General features: G+C 28.3%; 1 protein-coding gene across 7 annotated transcripts in view; it reads left to right on the plus strand.

Annotated features, from left to right (window-relative positions):
• Positions 1 to 21,707, plus strand: part of LOC130670856 (uncharacterized) — a 103,383-nt gene that overhangs the window by 13,625 nt on the left and 68,051 nt on the right. The window lies entirely within an intron of this gene.

The raw sequence follows: 21,707 nt of genomic DNA on the forward strand, positions 1-21,707 counted from the left end.
AAAAAAATAATATTTTTTGCGAAATAAAATATTTTTGAAAAAATTAACAAATTCTCATATCAAAACTTATGTGCATAAAAAATTTTTTGTCAACAGACATTTCATATTTTGATTTAAATAATTTTTTAAAAAATGTTTTTTTTCGTAGACTTGAATTTTTTTTACTAACGAATGTTACAAAAAATGTCATAATTTCTTCAGTTAAAAAATAATATTGAAAATTTTGAATAATCTAATTCCTTGAATTAAGAATGGATTTTTTTTAGAAAAGGGATTTTTTCTCTGAGTATTTTGTTGCCTTTTCGAAAACTTTATTTATTAACAAAAAAAAAAAATAATAATTTAGAAGATTCGATTCAAAATATTTGGTATAAATATATAAAAATTGTTCTCTTAAATTTATATAGAATTGAATTTATAGTAGTTCTAGTATTAGTAAAAAACAAGCTGTTGATTTTTTGGCTGACTCTGCACCAGCCCAAACCCTAAAACCCCGTTCTAGTCTGCCTTGGAGCTGTACGAGTTTGATGCCATCATTTATGTAAATCGATATCTCCAAGCTCCCTGAGTTGGAAGATTTTTTTTTTATATTTTTTAAATCCTACTGTATGAAAAGATTTGAAAAATGCTAATTTATTTATCACTGCACGAATAATGTACATTTTTTTTTATTCCCTTGAAAATTTTCATTTTTCAGTTTAAAAATATATACATCTACACGTGAAACTTATTTTTTCTGACCACGATGACGACAGTATCTCTTAAATAAATATATTATTGTTTGTTTTTTAGTAATACAGCTGATGCTATTATAGATTAGATTTGATAAGATTTCAGTATTGATCAGTCGGAGTTTTTTTGTAAATAATAATAAAAAAGTTAGAGCATGACAAACTATGTACTTCAAATATTTGAATCATAAGAAAAAAAAAAAACTACATGGAGAGAATTTTATAGTAAAAGTTATCGTCTAATTATAGTAAAATTTTCAAACTGAATTCGATAGTAGTGAATATCACTTAATTTATTAGAGAAACAATTGGGACTGTAGTATCTGTAAATTACATAGCAAAATCTACAATTATTGATGATAATCAGAAATTATAACTTTTATTATCTGAAGAACGGTTATCAGATAATTTTGTCCAAGCTTTTCTTTGAAATAAAAGCCTTAAGCGCAAAATAAAGACACAGATCTAACACTTTACTCTATGAACTACACTCAGAAAATTAAATAATAGGAATTACTATCTAGTTATGGTAAAATTTTTGACAATCAATCCGATAGTAGTGAATATTATCTAGATGATTGTATAAATCATCTAGATCGTAATGTTTACCATATGGATGATAATTGTTACGATCGTGTATGCTAACTAGAGTTAATTATTATTATTTATTCTAAATAGTTATATTTATAATCCAGATGATTACAGTTACCATCAGAAATAATAATTGTTACCATCCTGGTAGTAATTGTTACGAAATTTATTGCAGAAGTAAATATTGTCATCCTAATAGTGAATATTACCATCCCGATAGTAACTGTTACCATCATGTATCTGAAGATCGGAATGTTTTTCGCTAAACAAAAATGAAAAGAATCGAAATGACAAGTAAAAAATCTACTGGATCTCAATTTCTGAAATGTTTCGCACATCAGCCGAAAATTGCAGCCTACCCCATTTACTTCTTAAGTCAAAGTATATAAATTTTTTTCATTTTCGTTGTACGAAAAACGTTTCGATTTTCAGGTACACTTACCATCCTGATAGTAACTGTTACGAAATTTATTGCAGAAGTTATCATCCAATAATTATTAGTTCTATTAAAATAAATTATAACACTAACTGCTTTTGGATTGAAAAACGTTCCAATCATTCTAGATGATTGGAATTAAAAATTTAGCATAATAAACACAATTACTTAATTTTCTGAGTATAGCGAAGTGCACTACCATTTTATTATAACTTCCATTTGTTTACGAGAAAAACTTGAGAAAAGTTCCCATTTACTGTACAAGTGCAACAAAGATAGTACCGTTCATCCACTTGATTGCGAATAGAGAAACAAATCGTCCCTTTTTTGGGTAAATCTCGTAACTGTAAAATTATAATTTTTTCAGGAATCGGTCAAAACATCTATTCTGTTACATGTGTTGTAATGGTTACCACCATCAATTATTACTGTTATCATTCTCAATGGTCGAGTTAACTATTTTACCATTGAAAAATTTTCTACCATTTCAAATAGTTGAAATTAATCATTTAGTATCGTAAATAGTATGATAAAATTATTTCCGTGTATTTTAATTTCATACAGAATTCGTATAAATTTCTAGGAAATATTTCTATGAAGTATAGAAGGCAAAGTACTTTAAGTAAATTGGGAATCTAAAATTACTAGCTTAGTATTCCCTTTTGCTTCGGTCTCTTCTACTTTTTTATTTGATTGTAATTTTTGCATATATATATATATATATATATATATATATATATATAATCTTGAAGAAGAATATTTTGAAAAGATTTTACTGCTATACCTGAAAACTAAATTATACTTTGCTACCTTGGTTTTGAAAGGTCATATTCCATATTTAGAAAATTTTACTGTAGATGCTAAAAACTATTCAAAAATATATACTAGAGATAAGATCAAAGAAATATGAATGCTTAAAAAATGTATTTCTAAGTAGATTTTATTTAATATGCTGGGGCATGCTTTGAATAATTAATTTTTATAAAATAAAATATAACTTAATATAAATTATCGAAAATTTTTGGGTCAAAATCTCTGGAAATTATAAGATATTAATTATAAATTTTTTATTTTCGATTTTAATTTTTCTAACAAAGATTTCACGTTCGTTTAGTATCTGCAAATCTTGTAGGCCTATTCGATGTAGAGTTATCTAAAACTTTATCATGATTCCGCTTCGACATCGCAGTTTATAAAAGTATTATTTGAAATTTTCTAATAATTAAGCTGCTTAAATTTAATCATAGATCTTTCGACGATAGTTTGAGGTCTTCCAAAAAAAAAGACTAGAATACGAGAATTTTGTACGAAAGATTACACTGTCATTCAATATGAGCCTTAGAGATTTTAAAATTATATAAAAAATTTCCTTTATGTAGATTTGATTTGGGATTTAATTCAGACGGGTTCCAGGATAAATAGATGCAAGGCCTTAGGTAGATAGATCGTTTTACTTTATTTTCTCATCCACGTTCTCTTTGTCGGGACAATTTTCATTTTAATTTCTCAATTTGGGAGAGCATGAATACTAAAGTATATCTAGTATTTCTTTTCGTCTCAACATATTTTCTTGTCTACTTTTTTTAACGTACTGCTACAACTACTTACACTATTATACCATAGAACATATATACATTAAACATATATCCCATGAGTTATACTTAAATTTTATAACTTGATCGTATAACTTTAGTTTCAATATGTTAATTTTTCTAATATCACAGTAATTTCCTTCACAATTTTTTGAAATTTTTACCCGGGTCAAAAATAAAATTGATTCAAGCTCGCTTTTTATTTTCCTTCGATGATCTCGACTTTTTCGCCTTAAATTAAATTTTTGTCAACTTTTAGAGCTTTTTTCATCTTAGTTTCAACTTATTCATATTTTTGATCTTAGTTTGAACTTATTCGTCTTGACTTCGAGCACGACAGTCATTCGCCTTACTTTTGACTTGCAGAAGTAAATGAAAAGCAAGCAGTATTTATTAGTGTAAAATGTGTTTTTCCCGTTTCTCTTTAGTTTTGATTTTTTCGCTTCATAATTCAAGTCAAATAAGTCTAAACCAAGTCCATTTCGACTTGATTTCTACTTTTTCATCTTGAATCGTGACTAAGTAAGCTAGTTAAGTCTAAACCAAAGCGAAAACTCAGTATTTCCCATATCTCCGTAAAAAAGTCGAGTTTGTCTGGTGAAAAACGGCTCCAAATTTCGATTTAGCAACCCTGGTGGAAATTTTTCGGAATTTTCTCTGAAAAACTCAGTTCTAAAGTTCTAAAGACTTTTTCAGAGAAAAGTCTGAAAAATTTCCACCAGGGAAGTTAAACTAAAGTTTTATTTTTACGTAAGTAAGCTTTTTATTTTACTTACGCTGCGTATTTTTCGATCTGACACCAAAATAGTGATAAATATTCAAATCAAATAAAGTAGCTTTTTCTTTGATTTATTCATATACGAGCTGCAGTGATACTTTAGTGTGCAATAATATTTCAACTTTACTAGAAGTTATGAATTTAAAATTTTTGCTGTTCCCAAAAAATTGATTTCTTGGCGCAAGAAATATTTTGCACTATGAATTGAGGGCAAAAATTTTCTTAGGACTGGAAAAAATTTCTTGGCTCAAGAAATCCTTTATTCATGTGTGCGTATTTTAAATCCAAATATATTCTATAGAAATACTGAATAATGGAAATTTTTCGTTTCAAAATATAAAAAAATATCCCGGGTCTTTGGTATAATAATCATATTAATTAAAATTTTACAATGAAAGAAGTAGATTTTAAACACAATCTCAATAAATTAAATCAATAATTAAGACCGCTCAAATTGCCGTAATTACAGTTTGTCTCGGTACATAAATCCTTTTCAATTATAATCGAGATTTTTTCATAGAATGTGAAACTCCAGCCTCACCCTAATATATCTAACGGTTTCCTTATTAAATTCCATTCCGCATGACTAGGTATTTTTTAATTGTAAAAAAAAACCAAGTATGAGGAAAGACCTATGATGATTTAACACAAAGAAATATCAGTATTGTAGTACAATACCGTTGTAAGGATTATAAATGTATGTACATACATACTATTATTGATGACTCGTGTGTTGAGGCATCATTAACTGACCCGCCCTAAAGAAGTCAGAGGGTGAGTGGCGATTCGTGTTATTTTCCCGTCTCTTGTCTAACTTCCCCTTTGACGCTTGACGTTCATTTTATTCCCCTCTTTATCTTTGCAAATTCCATTGATTCCCCTACGTCAGTATAATGTACATATAGTGGTTTGTGAATCCGTGCTACTGAATTCATTTACCTATATATAGATGTATATATGATATATATATACATAACCTTCATTTTAATTACGAGTTTTATTTATTATTAAATTACTAACAGAGTAATTAAAGATTTAAGTGTAATGTCATACAGACTTCAAATTTCCCGGTTCCCTGGAAGATTCTCTAGGATCTTAGAAGTCTCCAAGGTCTTCTGAGTTTATCCGGTCCTCCAGGGTCTCCCAGTTCTTTAGGTTCTCCTCTTATCAAATGCTTACACTAAATTTCATAGCTAGAGTTTCAAATTATCAAAGCTACAAATTAATATCATTTACTTTTATACTTTAGATGTACTTTTGTTATCTCCACGATCCATCTTACGGCTTTAAATTCCCCAGGGGAACCCGGGGCGAAATGAGAAACAATTTTTTACGACGAAAAGAAATTGCTTTTTCTTTAAAAATTGTTAGTTACGATCTGCAAAAAATATGGGGCGAGTCCAGACAGTGCGGCGAATTTGAAAATTTCATTAAATTTTTCGTGTTGATTTTCAACACAGAAATCTGTTAATTCAACACAAACCGTGTGTGTTATTTTACTTTAACAGATTTTTTATGTTAAATGATTAGAAAATCTGTAATGTGAAACATTTCTTGTGTTATTTGAAAATTAAATCAAAATTTGTGTTGTTTAGCTAAACACTCCCGCGCGTTTCTTCATTACTATAACCAAGCAAAGCATTGTCTGCAAGGAAACTTGGATTATAATTGATTTGCAATCAAATATAATCATAGATAACTTCCATACTTTTATGATCAGGTTCAATGATTCTTTAAGAACCGTTTTCAGATAATTTTGTCCAAGCTTTTCTCTGAGATAAAAACCCTAAACGCTAAATAAAGACACAGACCCGATGCTTTACTCTATGAACTAGCGAAGTGCACTTCAATTTTTTGACAACTTCCATTGGTTTACGAGAAAAGCTTGGACAAAATTTCCATTTACTGTACAAGTGCAACAAAGATAGTACCGTTTATCCACTTGAGTGCGAATAGAGAAACAAATGAAAACGCGTCTTAATTCCCATTTTACGGGAGGATAAATCATAGCTCCGTTTTTTAGAAAAATCACAGAAAATCGAACTAATTGTTTGCTAAATTGACATAAGTTGTGCTAAAGTCAGATCAGTATACTTGAGTTGGTTAAGTTGTGTGCTTATATTTATTAGTTAATTTCAACACGAAAAGTCTGTTAAATTAACACAAATTTTCTGTCACAATAACAGATTTTGTGTTCAGGCTTGCTTCGCCTTATTTTATATTGAAGTTATCGATTTGCCGACGATTTCTTGATAAGATCTCGACTTTTTTGACTTAAATTTAATTTTTTTCAACTTTTTGAACTTTTTTCATCTTAATTTCAACTTATTCGTCTTTACTTTGAGCACGATAGTCATTCACATTACTTTTGACTTGCTAAACCAAGTCGAAAAAAAGTCATTTATTCACCTTACTTCCGACTTTTTCGACTTATAATTTAAGTCGAATGTCTACATCAAGTCAGTTTCGACTTGATTTAGACTTTTTCGCCTTACATTTTAAGTCGAAAAAGTCTAAACAAAGTCAGTTTCGACTTGATCTTGATTTTTTCGTCTTAAAATTTAAGTCGAATAAGTCTAAACCAAGTAAATTTCGACTTGATTTAAACTTTTTCGTCTTAAATCGTGACTAAGTAAGCCAGTTAAGTCTAAACCAAGACGAAAACTTGATATATTTCATGCCTCCGTAAAAAAAGTCGAGTTTGTCTTGTGAAAAACGGCTCCAAATTTCGATCAAAGATGTACACCAAATCTAAATCAAGTTTTATTTTTGACCCGGGTCAACACAAACGCAATGGGTTGAATTAACACAAAAATTTGTGTAGACCGTTTGCCCCACACGATTTGCGTTGAATTTAACACAAAATTTCAAACTGTAAAAATATAAAAGTAGTATTGTCCATCATAAACTCATTCGAAATTACACGCAAACGGATGTATAATCGGAAGAGGAAGAGTCTGTGGGATGATTTAAAGGAGATTGTCGTTTGTAGCTCGCAAAGTATTGTGAGACTGGGAAGAACATGAGCAGAGTGCTGCCCGAGGGAACAGTCTATCGGCTTTAAACCGAGATAGTTCTCGTTCTCGTGCCTTCTCTGTCTCTCTTTAACTCACTATACAATTTCCCCTACTGTGCCTTCACCTTCACTACTCCAGCTCCTATCATTATATCCTTTTTTATTTCTCTTAGTCGCCCTTACCCACGTATAGTGTAGCCAAGCCGTCGTACGCTCCCTGTACCTCCTGACTCCTCCTTCGTCACCTCCTTCGACTATCGCGGCGCCTCTCTTTATTTTTATTATTTCACGTTTTTTATTTCCTTCTTTCTCTTAATCTTTTTTCTTTCATTTCATTTCATTTATTTTTTTATCATTTTTTTTTTTTTTTTATTTATATTCTCCTCCTTTTTCTTCTTACATCGTCGTGCTGTTCGCAGAAGCACGCGCGAGGGGCACGCGCTTCATACCACAGGTTACACATATTCGGGGAAGCTTTTGTTATCGACATATTCCTCCTCATTATCTTTTTCTCGATAAAACTTTGTTTCTTTTATCTACTATTATCAATGTTAACAACAATGAAAAATTTTTTATTATCAATGTATTTACTAGGCTTCAAAAAATTGTTTTTCGTCCAACTTTAAATATCTCAATAGTTTATCTTTAAAAGTTATTCTCATCTCTAAGGATTCTTGTAAGACTTCTTTCAATAAAGGACCTCAATTTTTTTTTCTCTGCTATATATACATTTATAAAAGAACCCAGGCAAAACGGGACACCATTTTAATGACAAAAAATTTAACCAAATAATTTTTTAACCTAAATACACAAAATTTCTAACTGTGTATTATTTTCCTTGATCCGAAGAAATAAAATTTAAATACACAGAAAAAAATAATTTCTTGGCGCAAGAAATTTTTTGTATTATAAAATGAAAACAAAAATTTTCTTGAGACAAGAAAAAATTTCTCGGTTCAAAAAATTTTTTCTTGCTCTAAAATAATTTATTCTCGCTCTAAGAAATTTTAAGTTTTCAATTTATAATTCAAAAAATTTTTTTGGGACAAATAAAAATTTCTTGCACTAAGAAATCCTTTTTTTCTGTGTAGAGACATTTTAAGTTTAAGAAATAAATCTTCGGATTTTTAATTGCATTGAAATTTTAATTCATTATGCAAAAATAAATTGTGTAATTAAGAAATAATAACATGAATATTGCATCGGTAATATGTGTGGTGTGTAATTAGATTTTTTTAAATACACGTTATTTAACGGGTTTATTATCTCTATTTATTGGACTATACTTCAAATGAAAAGGAATCCTGTCTATAATCCTTGGATGTATTAGTAAATTTTTACTTGAATTTTTTATTTTTCATTACTCGTTGATTAAAAAGAAAAAGTGATTTAAATCCATGTGAAAATTGCTCTGAACTCAGCGAAAGTTTCTTCAAGTGCTTTCAAAAGTTTTGGCACTTGAATTCCTACTTAGGGGCTCGTTAATCGATCGGGAATAGCCTCTAATTTTTACCCTACCAAGTTTCCGTCCAACTTTTCGTTTATTATTATAGAAGTTTTTCACATGGTGATATTTAAATAAATTCCAGTATGTTTTGCAATTATCAATACAATAAACAGTAATTTGTAATGTGATTTTACAAAACAACTGTATTAATTAATTAGATCCAGTTCGCAATTATTTTCATTTTATAAAAAAAAATAAAAAAATTCATATTCATATTCACTGAGTGAAAAAAATAATTTGAAGGTGAAACGTCACCAAACCTTTTTCTCACACTCGAAGCGATGAAAGAAACTTTTTTTGTTGCACTCATACAGTAAATGAGAACTCAAAAACAATTATTCTGGGAGACGAATTAGAATTTTTAAAAACACGAGTTTTTGAACCCTCTAATGAGGTTTCAAAAAGCGCTTAATATTCACCGTTTGAACTCCAATTTTTATTGTCAACATATATATTATATATAGTTTTGAATTCTTCTAAATTTGTACAAATAATTTCGACATGCGAACGTTAAAGAATGTTTTCTAAACGAGTTTTTAAAAAAGTTTCTATTGAAAACTAATAAACCGATAGATTACGTGATAGAAATTTCGATCTATTCGGGTCCAAAAAATGACTTAAGTTTGACTTTTTTGACTTAAATTTAAGTCATCTGAGCGAAAACTGAGTCAAACTTGACTTTTTTGACTCTAATGGATACTAAGTAGGTCAAATTAGCCAAAAGTTAGTCAAAAATAGAAGAAAAACACGTTTGCACTCTTAAACCAGGTGGATTATTTTAACACACATTAGATGTGTTTGATGTTTAAAGCCATAAGTAAAATTATAGTTTTTTGTAGTCATTTAAAACACGTTTCATGGTGTGTTAAATATCGATAGACTGCTTATGGCGTTTCAATGTTATTTGGCAAGTGTGTTAATTTTGACTGCCCAGGTCAAAAATAAAACTTGATTATAGACTTGGTTTACCAAGTCGAAATTTAGAGCCGTTTTTCACCAGACGAATTTGACTTTTTTTTTACCGAGAGATAAAATATATTTCTCTTTGGTTTAGACTTAACTGGCTTACTTGGTCACGACTTGAATTAGAAGGTGCGAAAGTCAAAACTAAGGTGAAATTCAAGTCGAAAAAGTCGAGATCTTATTAGAAAATTCTCGGAAAATCGGTAACTTCAAAAGAAAATAAAGTGAAGCGATCCTGAATCAAGTTTAATTTTTGACTCGGATACATACTTAATTTTATCTGTGATTTTGATTAGTTTTTCGCTTAGTTGACTTGAATTCGTCGGAAAAGTCTAATTTGTTATTTTTTTTTTGAACCCGGTATCAATATTCAAAAGTCGTTAATCGTTTGGAAAATAAAATTCGTCTTCTATAATCAAAAACATTTTACTGTAGGTAACTATTTTTCCAAACAAAAAGTGGAAACAATTTTAGCTATCTTTTTATAGAAAATTTGTCAAGTTTGAATTAAATCTTAATTTTCTATTGACATCAATAAGTTATGAGTTCCATATATTACTATTACTGCTCAACTTTATTTATAAACAATAAGATTTGTTGGGTTTAATGCATGAACAAAAAAAATTTAACATGATTGTATGCATATAAGCAATATGTACAAGTTTAGGTATAAAAATATAAAAAGTTTACTATATATATACGTATATATACTTTATGAGTGTACATAAAAGTTTTCTCAGCTTTCATATGGCTATAAACGGTATTGCTAATCTAGCCGCACTGAGTTTACTTTACCAGGTGTCGCAGTAACGATGAAACATTTTTTTATATATAGCCACGTGAAATTTTCATCTTAAATTCCTTCATTTTTTTTTTCTTTTATTTAATTACATTTTGCAGTCAAAATTTCCAATAATTTCCCATTTTTTTAATCAAAAATAGTCAAAAATTATGTAGAGATTTTTTTATACTACAAGATTATATTTACATATTAAGTATTCGTATGCTCGATAGTTTTATATATATATATATATATATATATTGTTGTTACGTAACTTGAACTGAAATATATAGAATTTTTGTAAAAAAGTTAAATTAACTCAAAGACGGTTACTTAATTCTTTAAATCTATTAATTTAACCAAATTTTATTCATAACAAAGAAAATAGGAGGGCGAATTTAAAAACTGTATATTTAAGTAAAGTAATAAAAAGTAAACAAGACAATAAGTTAAAAAGGATTCATATATATATTTATCGGAAATTGAGAAACAAAAAAAGCAAATAAATTTATTGGCTCTAAAAGACACTGGTATAAATTACCGTGTAAATTATACAAGCTAATACTTTTATTTTATTTTTTTTTCATGTTCTTCTCTACCTCTGAGCATTTATACCGTTTTACCCTTCGTTATAATATAATCCACGTAGTACTGCTAATTAGACTAAATTGGGAGCAAGTATTCTCAAAATTTTATTCCATCTGTATGGAGTTAAACTAGATAGGATTGTATAGACTTTTAAAACGAGTATGATAACTTTGGAGCCAAACAAAAGTTATATTGAAACTAAAACTAAAACTGAAACTGAAACTGAAACGTTAATCGACGCACGACTGGACGCACTGTATTTGAAATGTATAATCCTAAGGTCTTGTACATGCCAAGGTCATAAATTATATATACCGGGTGGATCTGACGACTTTTACATTTTCTGTTTACGATTCTACACACGGAAAAGAATTATTTTATCTGCTAAAAAGTAAATAATAACAGTAGGCAATAAAAAAATACAATTTTTTTTATGAAAAATTATTTGTTTGAGTTTATTACGTTTTTTTTTAAAATTTTATTGTTGAAAAACAAATCCACGATTTTTTTACCAGAAAAAATTTCTATTTCAAAACATTCAATTTAAAAATTTGTATATGAATAATATGTATATCCGTTAAGGATTAGAACTATCGATAATTACCGATAGAAATTTCGGGAATAGAACATTTTTTGAAAAAAAATTTTTGATATAAATTTTTCACATATAAAAATCAGTTTTTTTGAATAATTTTGTCTTCCGGAAATAGTTGTGATTACACAGCCGAAAATTTTCATTCAAATTTAAAGTAAATTACCTGAAGTTATTAATGTTCAAAATATGTAGTAATGTTTGCGCCAAGAAATTCTATTTTCCTGTGTAGTCTTTTCTATTTTCATTAAAGATTATGCTTTAATTTGATTAATTATGCGAAGAAATTAATATTCGCTTGAAATTAATAAATTTTATTAAATTTCCATGACAACTATCTATAAAAATCGAAAAATTTCTTAACAGTTTTGAAACGTCATAATGTTGATAGTTCTAGTATAAAAATTACCATTCATGCATAGAAAATTTTAATTAACCGGTAAAAAAATAAAAATTTTTCTTGACCAATACTGTTGATAAAAAACTTAATAATTGATAAAAATTACAATGTTAATTAATAACACTTACTTTTAGTTTGTAATTATATTGCTCTGACATAAAACATTTCTGTCAATTATAATTTAATCCATACTTTAACCTTTTCTCAGGTAATTAATATGTGTTAAATTTAATAAGTACTGTAATTAATATGCAAGTACAACTTCTCAGTATTTGTACACGGAAAAAATGGGACTAAAAAGTTTATAGTAATCACAGTAGCCAGTAGAAAAAGTATAAAAGTAATAAAAAATTACCGGTTATCGTAAAAACATAACTATTTATAATGAATAACTATTATCTTTACTTACGAATCATTATTTATTTTTTTAAATTCAAATTTAGTAGTGAAGTTTTCCTGTTGACTTTCAATACTGACAGTGTCAATATAATTATTGATAAAAGTAACAATACAAATTTATTACTTTCATATACACACGGAAAAAAGAGCAGTTGAAAAATTGAACTCATGTCTGTATTTATTACAGTTTCGTATAGTAGTAAAGCGCTGCGACTCTGAAACTGTAAAAATTAATTTTTATACCAGGCATAACAAATATTACAGTTTCAAACTCGATATTGTCGAGCTCTCTATAGTAAACAAATTTAATAATTTTAAATTTTATTCTAAAATTTGTTAAAATTACATTTTCGATCGCTAATATTACTATTCTGTATAGTAGTGTTCTTCTTAAGATATAGAATTTAAAAATTACAGTGTGAGCTGTGATTTTTCTCAGATCATTCATTATTCTCGACAATTGATAACTCACAGTGTAATATTTATGTTATGAATAGGGACGAGATTTTAGCCTTATTTTTGAAATGAACAGTTCAAATTTTTGATATTACGGCGAAAATATTGGTCTTATAGAAAAAGTTTTGAAACAAAAGTTGTAGGAAATTTAATTTTCTAAAAAAATGTCTCTTATGATTTTTTTATACGACCAATATTTTCACTGTAATTCCAAAATTAAGATTCATAATGAATAGTTCAAATTTTTGTTAATTATGAAAATCTTAATTTTGAAATTACGGCTTCTTTTTTAATCGTAAGGAAAAATTATAAGAGACATTGTTTTTAGAAAATTGAATTTTGAACAACTTTTACTTGAAAAATTTTTCTATACGACCAATATTTTCGCAGCAATTCAAAAATTAAGATTCATAATGAATGATTCAAAATTTGGGAAATTATGAAAATCTTAATTTTAAAATTACGGCTTTCTTAGTAGTCCTAAAAAAAAATTATAGGAGACATTTTTTTTAGAAAATTAAATTTCCTATAACTTTTGTTCGAAAACATTTTTAAAACGACCAATATTTTCGCAGCAATTCAAAAATTAAGATTCATAATGAATGATTCAAAATTTGGGGAATTACGAAAATCTTAATTTTGAAAATAAGAGGTATTATTTCAGAAAGCAAAAAATACATAACCAATAAATCTTCATTTTAACAGTTTCACCTATTAACTATCAATTTTTAAATAAAGTAAGAATTCAAAATAAAAAGTAAATAAAGCTTTAAAGATTTATTTAACTAAAATCACATTTCAAACTGTTAAATTTGTTGCTCAAAATTATATTAATTTTATTACTATAACATCTTATTGTTTACGACAGTAATTTTTACTATCAATTTGGTAATTTTACATTCAAAAAAAGCGGGTCATTAGATTTTTGAATAAATTCTAGTTTGCTCGGCCATAAACTAATTTTTGTTGGTCTTTTGATTCCGCCCAAATTTTATTAATAAAAAAATAAACATCTATCTAAAGTACCATAAACTTAACGTATGCCATTAAATTACTGCCATTACAAAAGCACTCAAAATATTTTCTGTTAAAACGTCTGATTAAAACAGTTTTTAACCGCATGACGTAATTTGTTTCTTTACCGCCAAACAAGAATACAAAAAAACAAAAACAAATTTTCAATTTCTAGCTCAATTAAGTTAACTTACTTTTCATCTATTTGAAATAAAATTTTAATTTACTTTAAATCCTTTAAATTATTCATATTTATTTATAAACATGACGTCAATGGGGTTCATTATATTCTCGGATTGTAAACGAAAAAAAAAAAAAATAAAGCCCTTGAATTTGGAAGCATTGCCGTTAGTGAAGAATGAGATAAGATGTGTAAAAGTGTGGCTGTGGAATCGTAGTGTACACGCCGTATTTTTGATAAAGTAAAGTAAAGAGCCGAGTATTCGCGATTCTGTGCTCTACTCGGAAACGACCGCCGATGGGGGCGCTAGTTGCCTAGCGACGAAAACACCCCCATCAAACGTACAACCACTTGCGCGCACATACGTGAAGGATCTGGGGTTGAATATAGACAAGTATAGGTATAGCTGTTGTACAGTAATATAAAGTTGAGTCAGAGAAGGATGATACGACTGCAGGGGTCGGCTGGTATGGATGGGATAGCAGCAGTCGGTCCAGTCATATACCATGCTATGGCTTTAGTTGTCTCTTTGTTTGGATGAGACCCAAAGTACAAAGCTTTTTGCTCGCTGTTTTTTCAACGATTAATTTGACACTGCTTTCTCAACTCCTTTGCTCTCATTCTCTCTCTCTCTCTTCTATTTTATTTTCCTGCTTTCCTGCTGATTTTAGTTTACTCTCCTATCCTCTGGTGCTGGAATATGCCAAAAGACAATGTGTTATTGATGTTTTCATTAGGGTGTGGATTCTCAATTACTGGTGACGTCCATTAATTGAAGGACTTAAGTGGAAGTATTAAAAAATTTTATGATTGAGATAATCATTTTTTATTTATATTTATATTTTATCGCTGATGAAAAAAATAAAAAATAATATGATATTTTATGAAATTTCCATTACTGTTTTATAGATAATGGTGTATATAGTATAATAGATAGAGTAATGATGTGTGTGTGTGTGTGTATGAATTGTATACGGATTATAAGGGGAAAAAAAGTAAAATGACGAATAAGTGAGAGAGGCCCGGAAGTGGCCAGAATGTTGAGCGGTGTCTCGACTCGACTGATCATAAATTACTGGCGTTGGCGTATCAAGCGTCTGGCGTGTTCCGCCTGTGATGTGATGCGTACGACGATACGCTTCAACGATTCAATCCTCTACATGATGCATTACGACATGCGTAATTTGGAAAAAGGTTACTTTGCGATATCGAATATTTACGCAATCTATTGACTTTCGTTTTCATTTTTTTACTATTTTACTTTAAAGTTTTTAAATTAGATCAGATTTTATTACGTTATTGAAAAAATCTAAACCCTCTGAACTACAGAAGAAATAAAATTCTTGCTAGAAAAAATTTTTTTTCGCTCCAAGAAAATTTTCGTTTTCAATTCATACTGCAAAAAATTTTCTTGGGGTATATAAAAATTTTTTGCGCCAAGAAATCTTTTTTTTCTGTTTACTTTATTTTGATATTTCAGTCTAAAAATTTTATTTTTGCTCTAACAAAAATTTTTATCGCCCCAAAAAAATTTTGTTGTTAACTTAAGATACAAAAAATTTTTTGGGGTGAGTAAAAATTTCGCGTATTTTTTAGATTTCGGATTTGTTATAAAATTTGAATAGAAAATTTTGAATGAACTCTTCATTTTTAATTTATGAATTATTTTGAAAATTTGGAAGAAAAATTTGAATCGTTTGTAAAAACTAAGTAGTAGGAGTTGGTAAAATAATGAAAAAAATTGAAAAATGAAAAATCTGCAGGGGTTGAAATAGACTTTTATTGATAATGTATAAATTTTATTTATGTTTGAAGTCATCTTTTTATCAATGAAAATTGAATTTTTTCAGAGAAAAAAAAAGTTTTGATGTGTAATTTAAAAAAATTACATGGAGAAATTTTTTCTGCATACATACTACCAATTATGTAGCAGGAAATTAAAACCATAAAAAATTTTCTTACATTTCGAAATAATATCTGTCTTATATTATCCCAGTGAAAATTTTTTTGTGCTTCACTTTATCTTTGTCTCCATTACGGCTGTCATATTTCAAAACCCAGTGAGAGTTGATAAATTTTTAAGAGCTAAATTTTTTATATATTCGCACTATGACGTCTTTTGCAGACGTTCATCCTTTTTTTTGATTAAAAAATAATTTTGATCGATTAACTATTTTTTTTTTTACATAATTCGAACATGCAGAATTTCTATGACTCCCGTCAATTCACACATTACATTTTTCAAATTATAGTACTAACTACTGATGCGAAATGTCTTTTTTATGTTTAGTCAGATAACGAGAAATTGGCTGACAATTGACGTCAAAAATAATCTGGTCAACTTTTCGGTCAATTTTTTATTTCTGGTCAAATTCACGTTAGCGCGGGAACTGACATTGAATTCAAAAAGTAACCGATGGTCAATTTTTAGCTGATCAATTGACGTCAATTGTCTGACCACATTAATATTTTCCCAAAGAAATTTGCATTTCAGATTGAAAACAGAAATTTTCTCCGGTCGAAAAAAAAATTTCTAAGCCAATAAATTTTTTTCTAGTCCTCAGAAAATTTTAATTTTCAACTCAAAGTGCAAAATATTTCTTGCGCCAAGAAATTATTTTTTTCCTTTACTAAATATTGAGTATCTATATATTTATATAAAGACTAATATATTACAGCATGACATTTAACGTATGATAAAAACATAAACTGTAGTACAGAAAAAAAATATTTTACACTGCGTAACATGAAAATGTGGTTTATAAATAGAAAATAGATATTGCACTAGCAATAAGTTTTTAAAAGCGATAAAGTTGTATCTATTGTAATATAAAACTGTAAATAAAAAAAAAAGTATAAAGCTATAGCTACATGTGTGTTAATAGGTAAGACTAGGGGCAGTACAGTAGGAGCTTATTTATAGTACGTGCTTATTAGAATAAGAATTAAAGAAAAAACAGTTAAAGAATTTGTCATTAATTATTATTTATATTCTTATATCTGCAAATAAAAAAAATATATATTTTTTATATCTTTTAAAATTATTCGAGAATTATAGGATCAAGGATCAAGGAACCCCGCGTGAAGTTTTCTGCATAACTTTCACTGACAATCTCTAATATAAATTATATATATGTATATATAAATATATAAGGAGTGGCTTGTTTTTTAGCATCAACTTTGCATCAATAGCTTCAATACAGATTACTGCCTTCTAAGTAAACGTAAAAAAATCATAGGTACTTAAATAAATAATGAATATATTATGTAATTTATGTTGATATGAAAATTTTTGTGGAAATAATTTTTATGTTCGAAAATAATTTATTACTATTCAAATGTTAATGAATATATTGATTTTTTTTACAAAAAAAAAAAGGATTTCTTGGTACAAGAAATATTTTGCAGTATGAATTGAAGACAAAAATTTTCTTAGGACTACAAAAAATTTCTCAGCGCAAGAATTTTCTTTTTGTTTCAAGAAAATTTTTTTTCGCTTCAAGAAAATTTTTGTTTTAAATTTATAAGCAAAATATTTCTTGAGGCAAGAAAAAAAATTTTCTCGAGTCAAGTAAAAATTTTTAGCGCCAAGAGAATTTTTTTCTGTATATAAAAATATACATAGAAAAAGAAAAATGTCTTGCCCTTTTTAGACCCTTGATACTTATTTTCACTTCATTAAGCTGCGTCCATTAAAATTGAAAAATCGAAAATTAGGGGCAAAGTGGGCCCTCCAAAAAATTACGGATTTGATATTTTCTATTCTGTACACGTGTGATATTTGTAAATAACTATAAAACAATTGTATTTTAAGGTAGTTCACTCGCGACCTATAGTGTGTGTCATTGCTTACTCTTTCACTCGCTATAGCTTCCTTTTTTACTTGATATCGCTTAGTCGCTTTTTTTCATTTGAAATTGTGAGACAGATTTCTTTGAATATTTAGAACTTTTTCACTAATCGGTAGTATGATTATTTAAAAATTTTTTTAAATTCGACATTTTGCAAATCTCAAGCGCGAAAGCGCTGAGGTTTTTTATGATCGCTCTATTTTTTTTTTACACTCTGTTAGTTTTTGGAAAGATTCTAAAGCAAAATAATTCGAAATATATGTGAAAATATGACTTTCTTTTACGTTAGTCCGAGCTTCTACATGTTAATTGTGTGGTTATCAATATCTAGCCTCACAAACGATAAAAAATTCTGATTTTTTAAGAATACATGCAGGACATCTACCTTGATATCATATTTCAATTACATGAAATTCTTATAAAAATTCGGTTTGCGGGTGAACTACCTTAATAACATAAAAGTCATTTTAATAGTCTGCTGCGATGTAACTTCAAAACGTAATTTTAACATCTTTAATTTTCTTAATAACTTATATTTAATGAACAGTTTTGGTGGTCTATTTTAGCTCTCATTGTATAAGAAATTTCGATAAGCTTATTATCCGTCCGAATTTATTAGCGTACTCTCTAAACATGAATTAGTGAAGATACGTGAATATTCACTGATTCAAAGTGCATATCGAACCACTAATTCCATAAAGAGGTTCGATTGGCACTCAGAATTAGTGAACATTCACTTATTTTACTAATTCATGTTTAGAAGGTATAGAACATTTTGAGCTGCCAACTTTGCCGCCATATTTTTTGAAGTTTTGAAAATTTTAAGCAGCCTACTCTGCCCCCAGGGGCCCACTTTGCCCCCTCCTCACTTAAATTAAAGAAAAAAAATTTCTTGGTGCAATAATTTTTTTCTTAGCTCAAGAAAATTCTCTTTTTCAATTCATAGTGCAGAATAATTTCTTAGAGTATTATTTTAACAAAATACTAAAGTTAAAAATTGAATCATGATTATAATTTATGATAACAATTACTATATAAATAGCCAATGACGTTACTTTTATTACGACTGCACAGATTTTTGTTCATGTTTCCCTTCTTTTTTATGCTGACGAAAATATATTGCATGCCCTGATTGCGAGGGTTATGGGTGTGCTCTGTATACTCGCACTCAATAATGCATTTACGTTGACGTGCACTGGATCTATACTGAGTTTTGTTGTTCACACATGTTACAATAAAATGTTATAAAAATGTTGTCTTTTAACCAGAGATTTTTATACTATTTTCAAATTAGTTTAGCTTTTTTTGTTTTATTAAACAATTATATGTACTTTTGCTTTTGATTAGCACGCGTTCATTTTATCAAGTTTGTTTATCCATCGATTATCGGAGTTGTTATTCCAAATTAGGTTTAATTTTTTTTACCGCGAAATTTTGAGAAAAAATTCCGTAGACAGCTGCCTACACAGTAGAAAAATAAATAAATTTACTATATACTTTGTGATGATTACTAATCATATGAGAATTTTTTTTTGTGTGATTAAGCCAAAATTAGCTTTTGTGTATTTTGTAAAATTTACACTGTTGATGAGTTCATGGAAGTAGTCAGGGTTTATAGACACAGCTGATTAATCACGTGATGATTAAAATTTACTTCCATATTAGAAGACGAATTTTCATAACTTTATGGTATGTTACATTTTATTGACTCTTTAGAACAAAATCTCAGTATGATAAAACTTATCGAAGATTTTGACACATTTTCTGAAAATAATTATGAATATTAACCCATTTTGAAAATCAATTACTGCAATTTTCTTAAAACATTAACAATTTTACTGCTACTTTGCAAATTTCGAAAGGCCATTACTTTTTTATTTTAGTGCAAGTTACGATATTTTGCAATGCCGATACTATTTTACATAATTTCTATATATTTTTAAGCAATATCTTTATTTTGTTGGATTATTTTTTTCAAGTCACTCTCTTCGAAGCATAACAAATGTGCGGATCGATTTGAATAGCTTTAGTGACCGATTTACGTCATACTGTACTGAAATATTAGATTTTGAGATTACTGATGATCGAGTCATTTTTTAATTAGTTTGGATGAAAAGTATCTGCATAATTCATATTGAACATTGACACGGAAAATCATGTAGGCAATAGAAAAGAATACAATTTTGAATAAAAAATTACGTCAAATGTTAGTAAGATCTTACCCATGTACGACTAAGTTATTTTTACTATTTAATGGGTAATTGCTTACCCAAGAAAAAGTAGGAAGTATTCTCGAATCAAAAAACAAATTCAGATTTAAGTCATAAAGTTCTCAATGAGGTTTTTCAGGATTGATTCAGAATTTTAAAACTGACAACAGTATAGGAAGTTATCCTAGTTTAGTCCTCAAAGTGGTAAAATTGGTCGTAACTAATAGGATAATTTTCTATCCTGTTGTCAATCTCAAAATTCTAAATCAATCCTAAAAAACCTCATTGAGAACTTTGAAACTTGAATCGGGAATTTGTTTTTTGACTTGGGCTCATACTGACCTTCATTTCCTACTCAAAAACTTCATTCGACTAAACTGAACTTCATTTCCTACTCAAAAACTTCATTCGACTAAACTAGACATCATTTCCTACTCAAAAACTTCATTCGACTAAACTGAACTTCATTTCATACTTAATAACCTCATACAGACCTTCATTTCCTACTCAAAAACTTCATTCGACTAAACTGAACTTCATTTCATACTCAATAACCTCACACTGACCGTCATTTCCTACTCAAAAACTTCATTCGACTAAACTGAACTTCATTTCAAACTCAAAAACTTAATTCGACTAGACTGAACTTCATTTCACACTCAATAACTTTATACTGACCTTCATTTACTACTCAAAAACCTGATTGGACTAAACTGAACCTTTTTTCATAGTTAATAACCTCATACTGACCTTCATTTCCTACTCAAAAACTTCATTCGACTATGAACCGAACCTCATTTCAACTCATAAACCTCAGCTAGCACTGTAAATTTATTCCGTGTATATTCAGTACCAAAATATGCCAGGAGTATGAAAATTTATTGCTACTCATCCTATATAATATAATATATGTATAATGAGCTCTAAGATAAACCAAATACAGCCATAGTCGTATGTAAAAGTCCTTTTTTTTATGCACTTGAAATCTTGACTAAGGAAAGAAGAGATAATAACGCCGATCATTAGGTAATGTCGGCCAGTCCATTATTCACTGAAAAAAATGTCTATAGCCAATTTATATTGATTGTATAGTTGTATTCAGAACTTAATTTATGTTATGTCTCATTATGTGTCGAACTTAAAAGAATTTCAATCAAACATCGTTGTTCTTAGATAAAAAATCTCTGTTATATAAAAAATAACCGAGTAAATAAGAATTTTTAAATTTTCTGCGTGCCTTTTATTTCTTGTAAAATGATATGGGTTAGCAAGGCATTTAACATTAAATTTACATCTCAATTCATTGTATAAAAGATTTTCGACCTTTTTTATGGAGTTACATTTGCGAGGGTAACCCGCAGGCCCAGTTGTTAGAGTATATCGAGGCTGAGTATTTATGTATTTTTTATTTTATTTCTTTTTCTTTTTGACAAATATGCTAACATAGAACGTCAGTGCGTTAACACTTTATGAATATTATATTCTCGAAATGAACATGCTCAGTACGGATGTAAAATATTCGTTAGTGTTCCACGATTTTATGAGTTAAGATTAAAAGAGTAAATAAAAACTAAAGAAGTATAATATTTGTTTATAATGATTTTATAAAAGTTAATAACAT

Source organism: Microplitis mediator, chromosome 7, assembly GCF_029852145.1.
Source record: "Microplitis mediator isolate UGA2020A chromosome 7, iyMicMedi2.1, whole genome shotgun sequence".
Lineage (NCBI taxonomy): Eukaryota > Metazoa > Arthropoda > Insecta > Hymenoptera > Braconidae > Microplitis > Microplitis mediator.